The 13,242-nt window shown below is 41.0% G+C and overlaps 1 long non-coding RNA gene across 3 annotated transcripts in view; it reads left to right on the forward strand.

Annotated features, from left to right (window-relative positions):
* The first annotated feature begins 1,151 nt into the window (after positions 1-1,151).
* Positions 1,152-13,242, forward strand: part of LOC149128777 (uncharacterized) — a 102,683-nt gene continuing 90,592 nt past the window's right edge. For 2 of the 3 annotated variants that reach the window (XR_016213655.1, XR_016213657.1), the window contains exon 1: positions 1,152-1,678. This is a non-coding gene — a long non-coding RNA (uncharacterized LOC149128777). The remainder of the gene's footprint in view (positions 1,679-13,242) is intronic. The other variant, XR_016213654.1, reaches the window with a different exon arrangement.

The raw sequence follows: 13,242 nt of genomic DNA on the forward strand, positions 1-13,242 counted from the left end.
CTACGTGGAACTTTACTGGCATGAAAAAAGCCATGACCTCTTTTTATTGAAATACAGAGTTGCCGATGGCCATAAGTGCCCCATGTGGGAAATGGGCCACCATCACGCTATACCACAGACTGGCATGTAATGCTTTTCTCCGAGATTCAGTGAAAGACTGAGTTGAAAGTTGGTTTGGTACAGGTTGGTTTTATCCACAATTCCTCATATTATTATTGTAACTGAGTGCCTGCCTACCCCTTCTGTCTTTTCTACATCCTCATTCATCCCTAATCCCTCAACTTCCAGCCTAACAGAACTACACACATTGTCCTCAAAATGAAATGATATTATTTCATGACATTGTATTTGTACTACCTGTTTCTGGAATGCTTTGCTTACTGCTGTCAGTTTTGATAAACCCTGACACCCTCCAATATAGTTTACATACTGCTTACTAAGATTCAGACCACCTTACCACTCCCAGTTTGCCTCCCTCTCCTCTCCACCCTTTTGACTCAGCACAAACTGCTTTCACTGCACATGTGTTGTTTCACAATTCCTGTTTTTATTCATGTTTCTCTTCTTTGCTTGTATGCTCATTCCTTGGGGGAAGGTTCCTTGCCTCACTCACCTGAGGCTCCCAACTGCCTAATTCAAGGTTTAACACATATGTTTTGCCTTGCGCTATAGTTAGAAGGCTTCTCTCTAGCCTCAAATAAGAATATATGGTCTTTGAGGGCAGAAAGTATGTCCAATTCATGTGTACTACTTCAGTTCTATTCAATAGGTGTTTGCAGAATGAACAAATAAAAGAAACAAGTCCTAGATCTTGCCCCCGGGGGAGACAAGCAGCAATGGGAACAGACCCATTGATACAAACATTGCTATGGCCTGCCTAACATTGCCTCACCTCTTGGCTTGAAGGAGGAGGCTAATTTTATTTTCACCTGTCCTCTGCCCTTTCCAGCAATCTTCCAATACTCTTTCATGTTGGCAAGTGAAATATTCCCCTGGAATGAGGGAATGGTAGGCAAAAATCATCTTTATCTAAGGTCTTTATTCTAGGTCTTGCAGTTCATTTCATACACATTCTTTAGCATGCTTGCTTCCTGGCCCCCTGCTGTGGCTTCCGCAGCTTAATTCCTGTGTTCAGCTGGTCCTTTGATTGCTACCTTGGGTTGAGCCACCCATCCCCCACCCCACATTTCATTTTCTTCAGTTTCACAATATGGCCCTAAGAGGGCCCTTTCCACATGCCCCACAGTGGTCCTGAGAGGCCCAGTGGGTCTTGCTCAGGTCTTGCCTGACTCCCACCGGAAAGAGAAAAAGGATTTATCAGAACCCCGAATTCCGTGGTGAGGCTTTGGCTTACCGCGAAGAGACATTCCCCCCTGGTTAGTCACCTGAATTGGATATTACGCATAGGCGGAGGCAGGGTTTCATCTCGCACTGCTGGGGTAAGATGGGTTAACTTTATCAAACATGTTGGTATGTGGTAAATATGTATGACTCCTTAGAAACCATCAGTTCGCCAAGTCATATTGAGTCACTCATCTGGAGGACAGCTGAAGGGGTTAATTAGAAGCAGCTGCACTAACCATGCTGGTTTATATACTTCCTTCTTGGAGGGCACAGGAAGACAGAACCAAAAAACAAAAAGGAGGCCCTCCATGACGGGAACTCTCCAGAGGCTGAGGTGAGTGTGAGTAGAATCTGGGTGCTGGGACTAAGTCTGTGGTTAAACATAAAAGTCACCCTGATGTGGCATGGAACACGGAGAGCCCCTGGTTAGCTATACAGAGTATGAGCAGCCAAAATTTTCTATTTGTATGTTTTCGTTTTTTCCCCTACAACTTGGTATTCGTTATCTTACCTACATTTTAAAGTTAATTTGGGAGAACTTTTGAGTTAATTGAAGTTAAAATTAGTGTTTCTTTTCTTACATTTTAATGTAAAAATTAATTACATTGGAGCCAGCGCGCTGCGGCTCACTAGGCTAATCCTCCGCCTTGCGGCGCTGGCACATCCGGTTCTAGTCCCGGTCGGGGCACCGGATTCTGTCCCGGTTGCCCTTCTTCCAGGCCAGCTCTCTGCTGTGGCCAGGGAGTGCAGTGGAGGATGGCCCAAGTGCTTGGGGCCCTGCACCCCATGGGAGACCAGGAGAAGCACCTGGCTCCGGCCATCGGATCAGCGCGGTGCGCCGGCCGCAGCGCGGCGGCCATTGGAGGGTGAACCCACGGCAAAGGAAGACCTTTCTCTCTCTCTCTCTCTCTCTCTCTCTCTCTCAACTCTCTCTCACTGTCCACTCTGCCTGTCAAAAAAAAAAAAAAAAAAAACTTTAAAAAATGTATTATATTGGATTTTATTGTGGTAAGAATACCAAATAGGAGGTCTACCCTCTTAACAAATTTAAGGGTTGACTTAGACAAATTTTATTGTTGACTATACATATAAAGTGTCAAGAAAATATCTAAAGCTTAACCATATTACTTAAAATGAAATTTTAACATCCGTTAATTAACAACTGCCCATTTCCCCACCTCTCCCCATGCCCTGATAACCACCCTTCTGCTTATTGAGTTTATGAATTTGACTGTGTTAGATACCTTGTGGTCTGTGCTGCATGGATTCATGCAGTACTTGTCTTTCTGTGTCTGGCTTATTTCCCTTGGAATAATGTCCTCAACGCCTATGCATGTTGTTGCATATTGTAGATTTTTTTTCTTTTTGAAGACTACAGCATACTTCATTGTATGTATATAACAGATTTCTTTTTTCCATCCATCTGTTAATGGACATTTAGATTGTGCACACATCTTAACTACTAGGAATGGTGCTACAGTGAGTATGGGAGTGCAAATATTGCTTTGAGATTCTGGCTTCAGTTTTTTTCTATTTTTAATAAATACCTTTTAGGTATTTTGGCTCTTTTAGGAGTGGGATTGCTGGATCAGTTGGTAGTTCTAGTTTTGATTTTTGCATCTTGAGTTGTCGCTATACCATTTTACAGTCCCATTAACAGTGTGCAGGGGTTCCAGTTTCTCCATGTTTTTACCAATACTTGTTGTCTTGCTTCTCGAATAGCCATCCTGACAAGTGTGAGGTGATATCCCCTGGTGGTTTTGATTTGCATTTTCCTGATGATTTGTGATGATCAGCATTTTGAGATATTACTTGTTACTGTATGTTTGTCTTCTTTTGAGAAATGTCTACACAAGTCCTTAGCCATTTTCTAATTGGGTTATTCTTTTTTGTTACTGAGATTTATGATCCTTATATACTTTGGAGATTTACCCTCTACCAGAATCATGGCTTGCAAATGTTTTCTCCAATTTCATAGGCTGAGTTTTCACTCTACTGATTGTGCAGAAGTTTTTAGTCTGATGTAATTCTCATTGTTTATTTCTGTTTTTGTTGCCTGTGTTTTGGGTATCATATTCATGAAATTATTGCCCAGATCAATGTCATGAAGTTTTCCCCTTGTGTTGTCTTCCAGGAGTTTTATAGTTTGAGGTTTTAAATTTGTGTATGGCATAAAACAAAGTTCAATTTTATTCTTTCACATTTGGATATCCACTTTTCTCAACACCATTCATGGAAGGGCCTATCCTTTCCTCACTGTGTATTCTTGATATCCTTATCACAGATCAATTATATACATGATGTGTTTATTTCTGTTCTATTTCTCTATGCTTTTCAGTATATTAACAATATGTATATGTGAATATGACTTTTATAAGTAGAAAAGAGTGAATTTAATAATTGTAATAATTATATGCCGTTATATTGGAGTATAAAGCTTTATTACCTTGATATTTTTGTTTTTCATCCACAATATATTAAGCCCCTATGCTTTTCTATAATATCCAAACAAAGAAAATATATGTGATTTTGTGTACAGCTTTTTCTGCGGCTTAAGCTGCCATGCCCACTGTGCCTTGCTCAGAGAAGCCAAGGCAAGATGTTTACTTTGATGCGATTAATAATTAAACTAAAGTTCATATAATTTATAGGATTCCAGATGACCCGTGAAATCATAGCATGTGGTTAGTGAAGGTCCCTGTCAAACTGAACCAACTAATATTTCTGTGAGACTTTGGACTATAGAATACGTAGAGAATTTTCTAGTTTAGTATAAAAGAAGAACTGAACATTTGTACAAGGGTAAATAAAGATCTATGATCAAAAGAGATCGAGATACTTAGAATCGCACTGATTATTCACAGTCTTTCTAACAGTGAGTGATTCCTTAAGGTAATCTAAAGAAATCTGTGTTTCTTGCAAACAAGAATCTCCTAGTTCCTTGTTCCTTGCTCAAAGTGTGGTCCATAGAGCAGCAGTATTGGCACCATCTGGAAGCTTGTTCAAAAATACTGTGTGTCTTAGCCCAATTCCCAGACCTACTAAATCAGAATCTGCATTTCAGCAAGGTCCCCCAGGTAATTTATACACATTAAAGCGTAAGAAGCTCTGTTCTAGTCTACTAGTGTAGCTGGCTTCTTTTACTTCTCAATAACGGTTTTTCCATATTAATAGAAAATTAAGTAGTTACTGATAGGATACCAACTCCATATTACCTACCTCTCTTCTAATAGGGGAACAGCCATACTCTGGCCAATGAGATGATTGGATGGGTGAGGGGAGCTACTTTCAAGTATTGCCTTTGAAATGATGAGGTCTTCTCTCTAGCTATGCGATGGGGAGAACTATGGTAATCACCTTTGACCTGTAAGTGGGAGTAACAAGTTGAAGATGTCAGAGCCACTGACTAGCTCAAGGCTGCCAAACTACCTCTGAACTGTTACTTCAGAGAGAAAGAAAAATCTTTCTTCTTTCATTCATTGGAAATTGGGGAATCTTTAGCTTACTAGCTCAGCAGCTGAGCATGTACATTAACTAATAGACTAATATTAACAGAGTTAAATTAAAAAGTAGGCCGTCTCTTTAGAATTAAATGTTTAACCATTAATAGTGCTGGAAACAGCACTTGAATCCATTTGCTTGTGTTGTCTACATTTAAATGAACCTGAAGGGGCCAGCATTGTGGAATAATGGGTTAAGCTGCCACCTGAGATACCGGTATCCCATATGGGCACTGGTTCCAGTTCTAGACGCTACACTTCCAATTCAGCTTCCTGCTTCTGTGCCTGAGGAAGTAGTGGAAGATGGCCCAAATCCTTGGGCCCTTGCATCCACGTGGGAGACCTGAAGGAAGCTCCTGGCTCCTGGCTTTGGGATGACCTACCCCCGCCATTGCAGCCATTTGGGGAGTGAACCAGCAGATGGAAGATCCCTCAATCTCTCTGCCTCTCTCTGTAACTCTGACTTTTAAATAACTTACAAAATAATAATCTTTAAAAAATTTATTTATTTTTAAAGTCAGAATTATAGAGAAAGAGGGAAAGACAGACAGAGAGAGAGAGAGAGAGACAAAGAGAGCTCTTCCATCCACTGGTTCACTTCTTCAATGATTGCAATGGCCCTGGGTTGGGCCAGGCCAAAGCCAGGATCCAGGATCCAGGATCCAGGAACCTCCTCGAAGTCTCCCATATGAGTGCAGGGGCCCAAACACCTGGGCCATCCTCTGCTGCTTTCTCAAGCATGTTAGCAGAGAGCTGGATTGGAAATGGAGCAGAAACTCAAACCAGTGTTCATATAGGGTGCCCATGCTACAGACAGTGTATTAACCCACTGTGCCACAGCACCAGCCCCAGTAATAAATCCTTTTAAAAGACATATATAAATGGACCTGAAATTATAAAAAAGAAAACTCTTGGATAGGCATTGGTACAGCAGTTAAGACACTCCTTGGGATGCACACTCCCAGTATCAGAGTGCCTGAGTTTGAGTCCTGGCTCCACTCCTGATTCCAACTTCCTGCTAATGTGCATCCGGGGAGGCAGCAGGTGATGACTCAGGTACTTGGGTCTCTGCGAGCCACGTGGGAAACTCGGATTGAGTTCTCAGCTTCTGCCTTTGCCCTGACCTGGAATGTTTGTTGCAAGCATTTGGGAAGTGAACTATTGGTGTGAAGATCTCTTTCTACCTGTCTTTTTCTGTCTCTCTGCCTTTCAAATAAAAATAAATAGATAAAAACTTCAAAAAAAATCCTAGTGGGGGTAGAAATATTTCTTAGAAATTAACTTTAGATTAATTGCTTTTTGATGAATGGGCAAAAATGATCTGATATTAATTCTAGACCAGAGGTTGTTTCTCTCCTACAAGTTAATCATAAACTTTTATCCAACAAAGACTTGAGTTTCCAGGATCATATAGAATATATATTCTGTGCAATACATTCTATAATTTGTATAAGGATACTATCATGTATAATATAATGATACTCTACAAAGTTCATGTAAAATGAAATTCAAAATGTTTATGTGGGGCAAAAAACTTGAAACCATGTACAATTCTTCCATAATACACACTTTCATGAGTTTTTGATGATCTATGCTATAGGCGGATTTCAAAAATATTTTTGGAGGTTGGGCATGGTGGCACAGTGGGTTAAGTCACCACTTGAAACTCCTGCATCCCATATTGGAGTGCAGGGGATTGAGTTTCACTTCTGCTTCCAATCCAGCTTTCTGCTAATGCACATAGGAGACCTGGTTCTTGCCACGCATCTGGGAGATCAAATGGAGTTCCTGGCTCCTAGCTTCCACGTAGTCCAGTCCTGGTTGTTGTAGCATTTGAAGACTGAACCAACTGATAGACAGTTTCTCTGTCTCTCCCCCCTCAGTGTCACTCTGCCTTTCAAATAAATATATTAATTAACTGATAATCAATAAGCTTATTCTGGTACAACTTTATTTAACTTTAATTCCATTTCTACAGCTTTTTGAAGTACCCTTGTGTTGTTTATTTTTTAGATTTACATAGATCTCCAACTTTGCAAATCAGAATAGAAATAAAATGAAATGATTAAGTTTATTTTTAAAAATAGGAACTTTTAGTAACATTGGTCAGATACTCTGCAGTAATCCATGGCTATGTTGTGTTATAAGGAAATAAACAAATCCATGTGGGATTTGTAGAATTTGGAGACACATAATGTTGAACTACTTGGAACCAGGATGACAAAACCAAAACTCAAAACAAACCAGGGATGCAGACATTTTCTTAATCATTCTTGGCTAAAACTTTTATTAATGCCTTAATTTAGAGCTGCAAGAGGTGGAATACCAGATACACAACACCAGATGTGTAATTATGGTACATCTCAATTGTGCTCTGTGGTGTTTGTAAGCATGGGCTTAAGAACGCTGTCGAGAGTGGGCAGACCTATTAAACAGCACCCGTTATTGACTGAGACCAGTGCCAATCTCAGGCCTGTTTGCTTGGAACACAAAACTCGCTTGTCTCCACTGAAGAGCACAGCAGAGCTGGAGCCAGAGTACTGCAAAGGAAGGGATCACTGTAATTTACCCCTTTCCTGCTTCCTTTCTCTCGCTGGTCACCTGTGAAATAGCTCAGCCTCCCAAAATATCTGGCCTTCATCTCCAAAATCTGTTCTCTGCTGCCTCCCCTTCCAGTCTGAAATTCTTGTTCTTACTCACTGCCAAGGTTTCTTCAACTGTGCACTGAACCTCTGGGGATGGGAGAGCCACTTATTTTTTCACTGCATAGAAGATGATTTTACTGCCATTTTCAAGAATCCCAAGAAAAAACAAGAGGATATTAGTTTATGGCTAAAATAGATTGAAAGTTATTTTGAAGTCTTTTTTTTTTTTTTTTAAGATTCATTTATTTGATAGGCAGAGTTATAGAGAGAGGGAGAGACATAGAGACCTTCTATCTGCTGGTTCACTCCCTAGATGGCCATAACAGCTGGGGCTGGGCCAGGCTAAAGCCAGGAGCCAGGAACTTCTCCCAGGTCTGCCACATGCAGAGAGCTGGATGGGAAGTGGAACAGCTGGACTCAAACCAGTGCCCATATCAGATGCTGGTGTCACAGGCAGCAGCTTAATTCACTATGCACAATACTGGCCCCCATTTTTAATACTTACTATCTAACACCTTTGTGTAAAATAAGACTCAGTCATATCTTGTTGCTTTTATCTCTAATTCAAGAGCAATTTTTATCCCATCTTTGGAATTGAGGTTAAGAGTCCACAACAACAAACTGTGTCATCAGGCCGGCGCCGCGGCTCACTAGGCTAATCCTCCGCCTAGCGGCACCGGCACACCGGGTTCTAGTCCTGGTCGGGGTGCCGGATTCTGTCCCGGTTGCCCCTCTTCCAGGCCAGCTCTCTGCTGTGGCCAGGGAGTGCAGTGGAGGATGGCCTAGGTGCTTGGGCCCTGCACCCCATGGGAGACCAGGAAAAGCACCTGGCTCCTGGCTCCTGCCATCGGATCAGCGCAGTGCGCCGGCCGCAGCAGCCATTGGAGGGTGAACCAACGGCAAAGGAAGACCTTTCTCTCTGTCTCTCTCTCTCACTGTCCACTCTGCCTGTCCAAAAACAAACAAACAAAAAAAAAAAACTGTGTCATCATAATTCACAGTGTATAAAATTGAACTCAGGTGATTTGCCTACACAAAGCTGGAAAGTCAGCATGAAGTGGTTTTATTTCAATCCCAAGCTCTTTGCATGATAATTACCACTTCACTTCCATCATCCTGGGAGCCCTGGAATCCCCAGTCCTTCCTGTGTTCCTGACTCGGAAGGTTTATTTTTCCATCCAACTTAGTCCTTACAACTGTCCTTAGGATCCTTTTTTTTTTTTAAAGATTTATTTATTTATTTGAAAGTCAGAATTACACAGAGAGAGAAGGAGGCACAGAGACAGAGGTCTTCCATCCACTGGTTCACTGCCCAGATGGCCGCAACAGCTGGAGCTATGCCAATCTGAAGCCAGGAACCAGGAGCTTCTTCCAGGTCTCCCATGTGGGTGCAGGGGCCCAGGGATTTGGGCCATCTTTTACTGCTTTCTCAGGCCATAGCAGAGAGCTGGATCAGAAATGGAGCAGCTGGGACTCGAACTGGTGCCCATATGGGATGCTGGCACTGCAGGCAGCAGCTTTACCTACTACACCACAGCACTGGCCCCAAGATCCTTTATCAATAAGAGAACATCCACTTTGAGGAGCATAAAACCCAACTCATCATGACTTAAAGAGAATTTTTCTCATACAGAAAGGTGGAAACAGGAGAGCTCTGACATCAGCTCCATGACTCAGCGGTGTCAGGGCTCCAGGTTAAGTCTCTCGGCTGTGTAATGATCATGAGAGCCTAGAGCATCACAGGACAGCATTCAGAAACAGGAACAAGGACAGCGGCAGGCATCGTGGTGCAGTGGGTTAAGCCAACATTTATGACGCCGGCATCCCATATTGGAGTGTGGGTTTGAGTCCCAGCCACTCTGCTTCTCTTCCAGCTCCATACTTATGCAGCTGGGAAGGCAACAGATGATGGCCTTGACACCCATGTGAGAGACTTTGATAATAGGGTTCTTGGATCCTGGCTTGGGCCTGGCTCAGTCCTGGCTGTTGTGGCCATTTGATGAGTGAACCAGCAGATGGAAGGTCTTTCTCTCTGCCTCCTCCCTCCCCCATTCATTCTGTCCTTTAAATAAATAAAGGATTTTTTTTTTAAAGGAACCAGACAAAACTTTTATTTCCTTTGGCTTTTTTCCCTTCCAGGAAACTCTCCAGCTGACTTGACTTTTCATCTCATTTCATCTCAACCAATTTTATCCCTGGGAGGGACACTGGGCCCACATTCCCTAACATCAAGGAATCTCTGCCTAGGAACTCAATAAAACCTGGGTCTCCCTGGGGCCTCACTAAACAATGGCACCATCAGGGGCTGGCACCTCGCCATAATCCAGCTCATTCTCTCTACAGTCCATACATCACGCTGTGCGACCCAGCTGTGTTGGTCAGGGGAAGGGGTAACCTTGCAGTTCATCTGGCTGTTGAATTGCATTTTCATAAATCACAGCAAGCCTCTACCATCTGTGAGTGGCCCTGATGTTTTAACGAGAAAGGCAGCAATGTCTTTCTCCCCATTTGTGTGGGGTCTGCCACTGGAAGTTGTGCATAGACTCATTTTAAAGATGGGGAAATCAAGCCATGGAGAACTGAACTCATTTGCCAAGCACACACACATGCTAACTCACAAAATGGAAACTGCAAGTTAGTTTTGCTGACTCTGAAGCCCACGGTCTCATTAGGAGTCTACTACTTTAGCTAAGTCAAGTCCAACAGTAGCCCTGAAAACTGACCCGTGTTCACAGTCCTCCGATTTACGCTAACTGGGTTCTTGAAGGAGGAGGAGGGTTTCTGACTAATAAAAAGTGGAAGGGGCCAGTGCTGTGGCAGAGTAGGTTAAGCCTCCACCTGCGGCGACAACATCCTGCTGGTTCACGTCCCGAGTGCTCCACTTCTGATCCAACTCCCTGCTGATGGCATGGGAACGCAGTAGAAGGTGGCCCAAGGGCTTGGGCCCCTGCACCCAGTGGGAAACCTGGAAGAAGCTCCTGACTCCTGGCTTCAGATCAGCCCAGTTCCACCACTGCAGCCATTTGGGGAGTGAACCAGCAGATAGAAGATGTCGCTCTCTCTCTCCCTCTCTCTCTAAGTCTCTCTGACTCTGCTTCTCAAATAAATCTTTTTTTTTTTTTTTTTTTTTTTTTTTTTTTTTTTTTTTTTTTTTTTAGTGGAAAACCTATCAAGCTCCTGGAAAGACCAACTTTAGGGGCTGTCCAGATGTCACTAGTTACAGAGAAAGAGCAAAGGATACTGTGCATGTTGGTAAATATTGTGAAAGGCTTTGGTCTTCACTAACTCTAAGGAGTCTTCTGCCGGAGAGTTAGCAGCTCCAACTCTAGTTGTCGAATCTGCCTACAATTTCCTTTGTGACTCTATATTCAACTACCTCCATTTTTCTTCCTCAGGCTAATAATTTATGTCAATTGGAGCTTGATGTTTTATGAGCCAAGGGTAAAATTATTAAATTTTATTGTTTGTGATTCCTTCCTTAAGTTATATTCCTGTAATTGCAAACTTACTGCATTCCCTAACCTCTATTTTGAATTTATTACTAGTCTTCTTACTGCCTTTTTAGATCTCAGAAGTAAACTTCAAATATTTACAAATCTCAATTTCATGTTTTCCCTTTTATAAATCTGTGGGCAAATTCGGTACTGGAGACAGAGAGTAATAAATCTGGATATTTATGTATTGTGCCAGCAGGCACTGCACAAACTTCCCCTGTAGTCTGGTCCATGAGCCTCAGTCTTGACCTGTAACATTGGTTCTAGTCTAATCCTGAGGCTCCTATTAACAGAACCATTAGCAAACATCTGGTGACTTGTATCTACAAAAACTCTTCCTTCATTCCTCCAGTCATAATTTGTAATCAGACAAGTTTAGTGGGCGCAAATGCACTCCCTGTTAGCAGTAGAAAGTGCAGCAATGGTGCTTAAGACAATTTTTACTCCTATGTTTGATGATAGGGATGCAGTGATGACCTAGCCTGCTTTTACGATTATGACCAAGCCCACAATGATGCTAAACACTCTTCTCTGTGAAGGTCTCAGTCCAAGCGTATTTAATGTGCTTCTGAGAATGAAATACAGCACTTCTAGAAGAAAACCCAGTGAAATTAAAAAACAATTTTACAGTAAAGAAACATGACACAAAATCCAGATGTCATCAGTGAAAGACTTCTAAAACTATGTAAAAAGTTAGTGTTTGTATAACAACAGCACCCCAAACAAAATCAAAGACAGACAATGAACTGAGGAAAAATACATGCATTGCACATACCAAAGAACTATTTTAATATGCAAAAATATCTAAAAATTAACATGAAAAGGTGAATAATTCAATTATAAACAGCATGACTAGGAAGGTCACAGGAAGACTAAAAAAATGGCAAAAGACAAAAGAGGAAACAAAGTTTAATGTCAGTTATAATTAAAAAATGGAAATCAAAATGTTATTTTTTTTAAATTCCCAGAATGGTAAAAATGTAAAAGTTTTGATAATACCTAGAATTGTCAAAGGTGTGATCCACAGGCTCTGACATGCATGTGGTGGGAGGATAAACCAGTGAAGCTATTGCAATGTGATAGAAGCTATCAAATGTCAAATACACTGGGACCCACTGACTTTACAACTCCACTTATAAAAATCTGTTTTTCTTGCCTGGGTACAAACATATATGTGTGTGGATGCTCATTCCAGCATTGTTAGTACTTTCAGAAAGCTGTAAATAGCTTTCTTGTCCATCAATGAGAAATTGGTTAAATATATAATGGACTACCTCTACAATGTAAAGTAGGAAATATATGTAACCTATTTAAAGGATTGTTAGATCCCTGTATCCCAGACTAAAAAGGATTCTCCTTTACCATTTATTCCAGTATAGATGTCATTTGGGTACTGCACTAATAAGATAATGAAGTACTATGAAAGCCATCAAAACATGAAAATATGTACTACTCACTCAAATGTTTTTCCTCACTACTTATCTCTGCCCATCAGATGATGATAACAGCTCAAATCATACATAACAGTTGGCTGATAGTCATAGACTAATTGACAATTAAAGAAGACAGAAACAATAAAGAATGATGATAAGAAAAAGACTTCAAAAGAAAATAAAGTCAAAGAATTTCTTACTGAGATCCTTGGGAAAGCTGATAAAGTCCAGAAATAGTTTTGCACAAATGACCCTCCTTAAGATCATGCTGTGAAAATTAAATGTGAATAGAAATATATAGAGCTATCATACAGTTTGGAGGGGGAAAGACTCAACCCCTTACCCCAAGCTACACTTGATTTCTGTTTTGCTTCTAAGAAGTGCCACATGGTTGCAATTAAAATCTAAATTTTGTTTAAAGTGAGACATTTACTTTTATGATTTTTAGGTTTTTTTTCTTAAGAGTGAGCTCCAACAAAAATGTTTTCTCACTCTTAACTATATTTTGTTCTCAATTTTAAGAGGCCTTTTTTCAACTCCTTATCCTGGCATAACCTCCTGCATATTGTTAAGTGAATAGAGTAAATTGCTTCCTCCTGTTTAGGCAAAATTTTTAAAATTATATGCACACATATATGTTTGTATATACTTAGAACATTCTTGGTAGAACACACAAAAACTACTCATAGCAGCACTTCTGATGAGAGAAATGTTGGAGATTGCAGGATCAAGGAGATCTTCACATCTTACTATTATGTATATAACTTTTTAGTGTTTTAATGTGAGCATGTCTTAATTTTGTAATTATATAAGTAATATTTTATGA

The sequence above is a fragment of the Oryctolagus cuniculus genome, chromosome 1 (genome assembly GCF_051225735.1).
Source record: "Oryctolagus cuniculus isolate XC-2025 breed Fujian yellow rabbit chromosome 1, ASM5122573v1, whole genome shotgun sequence".
NCBI classification, from domain to species: Eukaryota; Metazoa; Chordata; class Mammalia; order Lagomorpha; family Leporidae; genus Oryctolagus; species Oryctolagus cuniculus.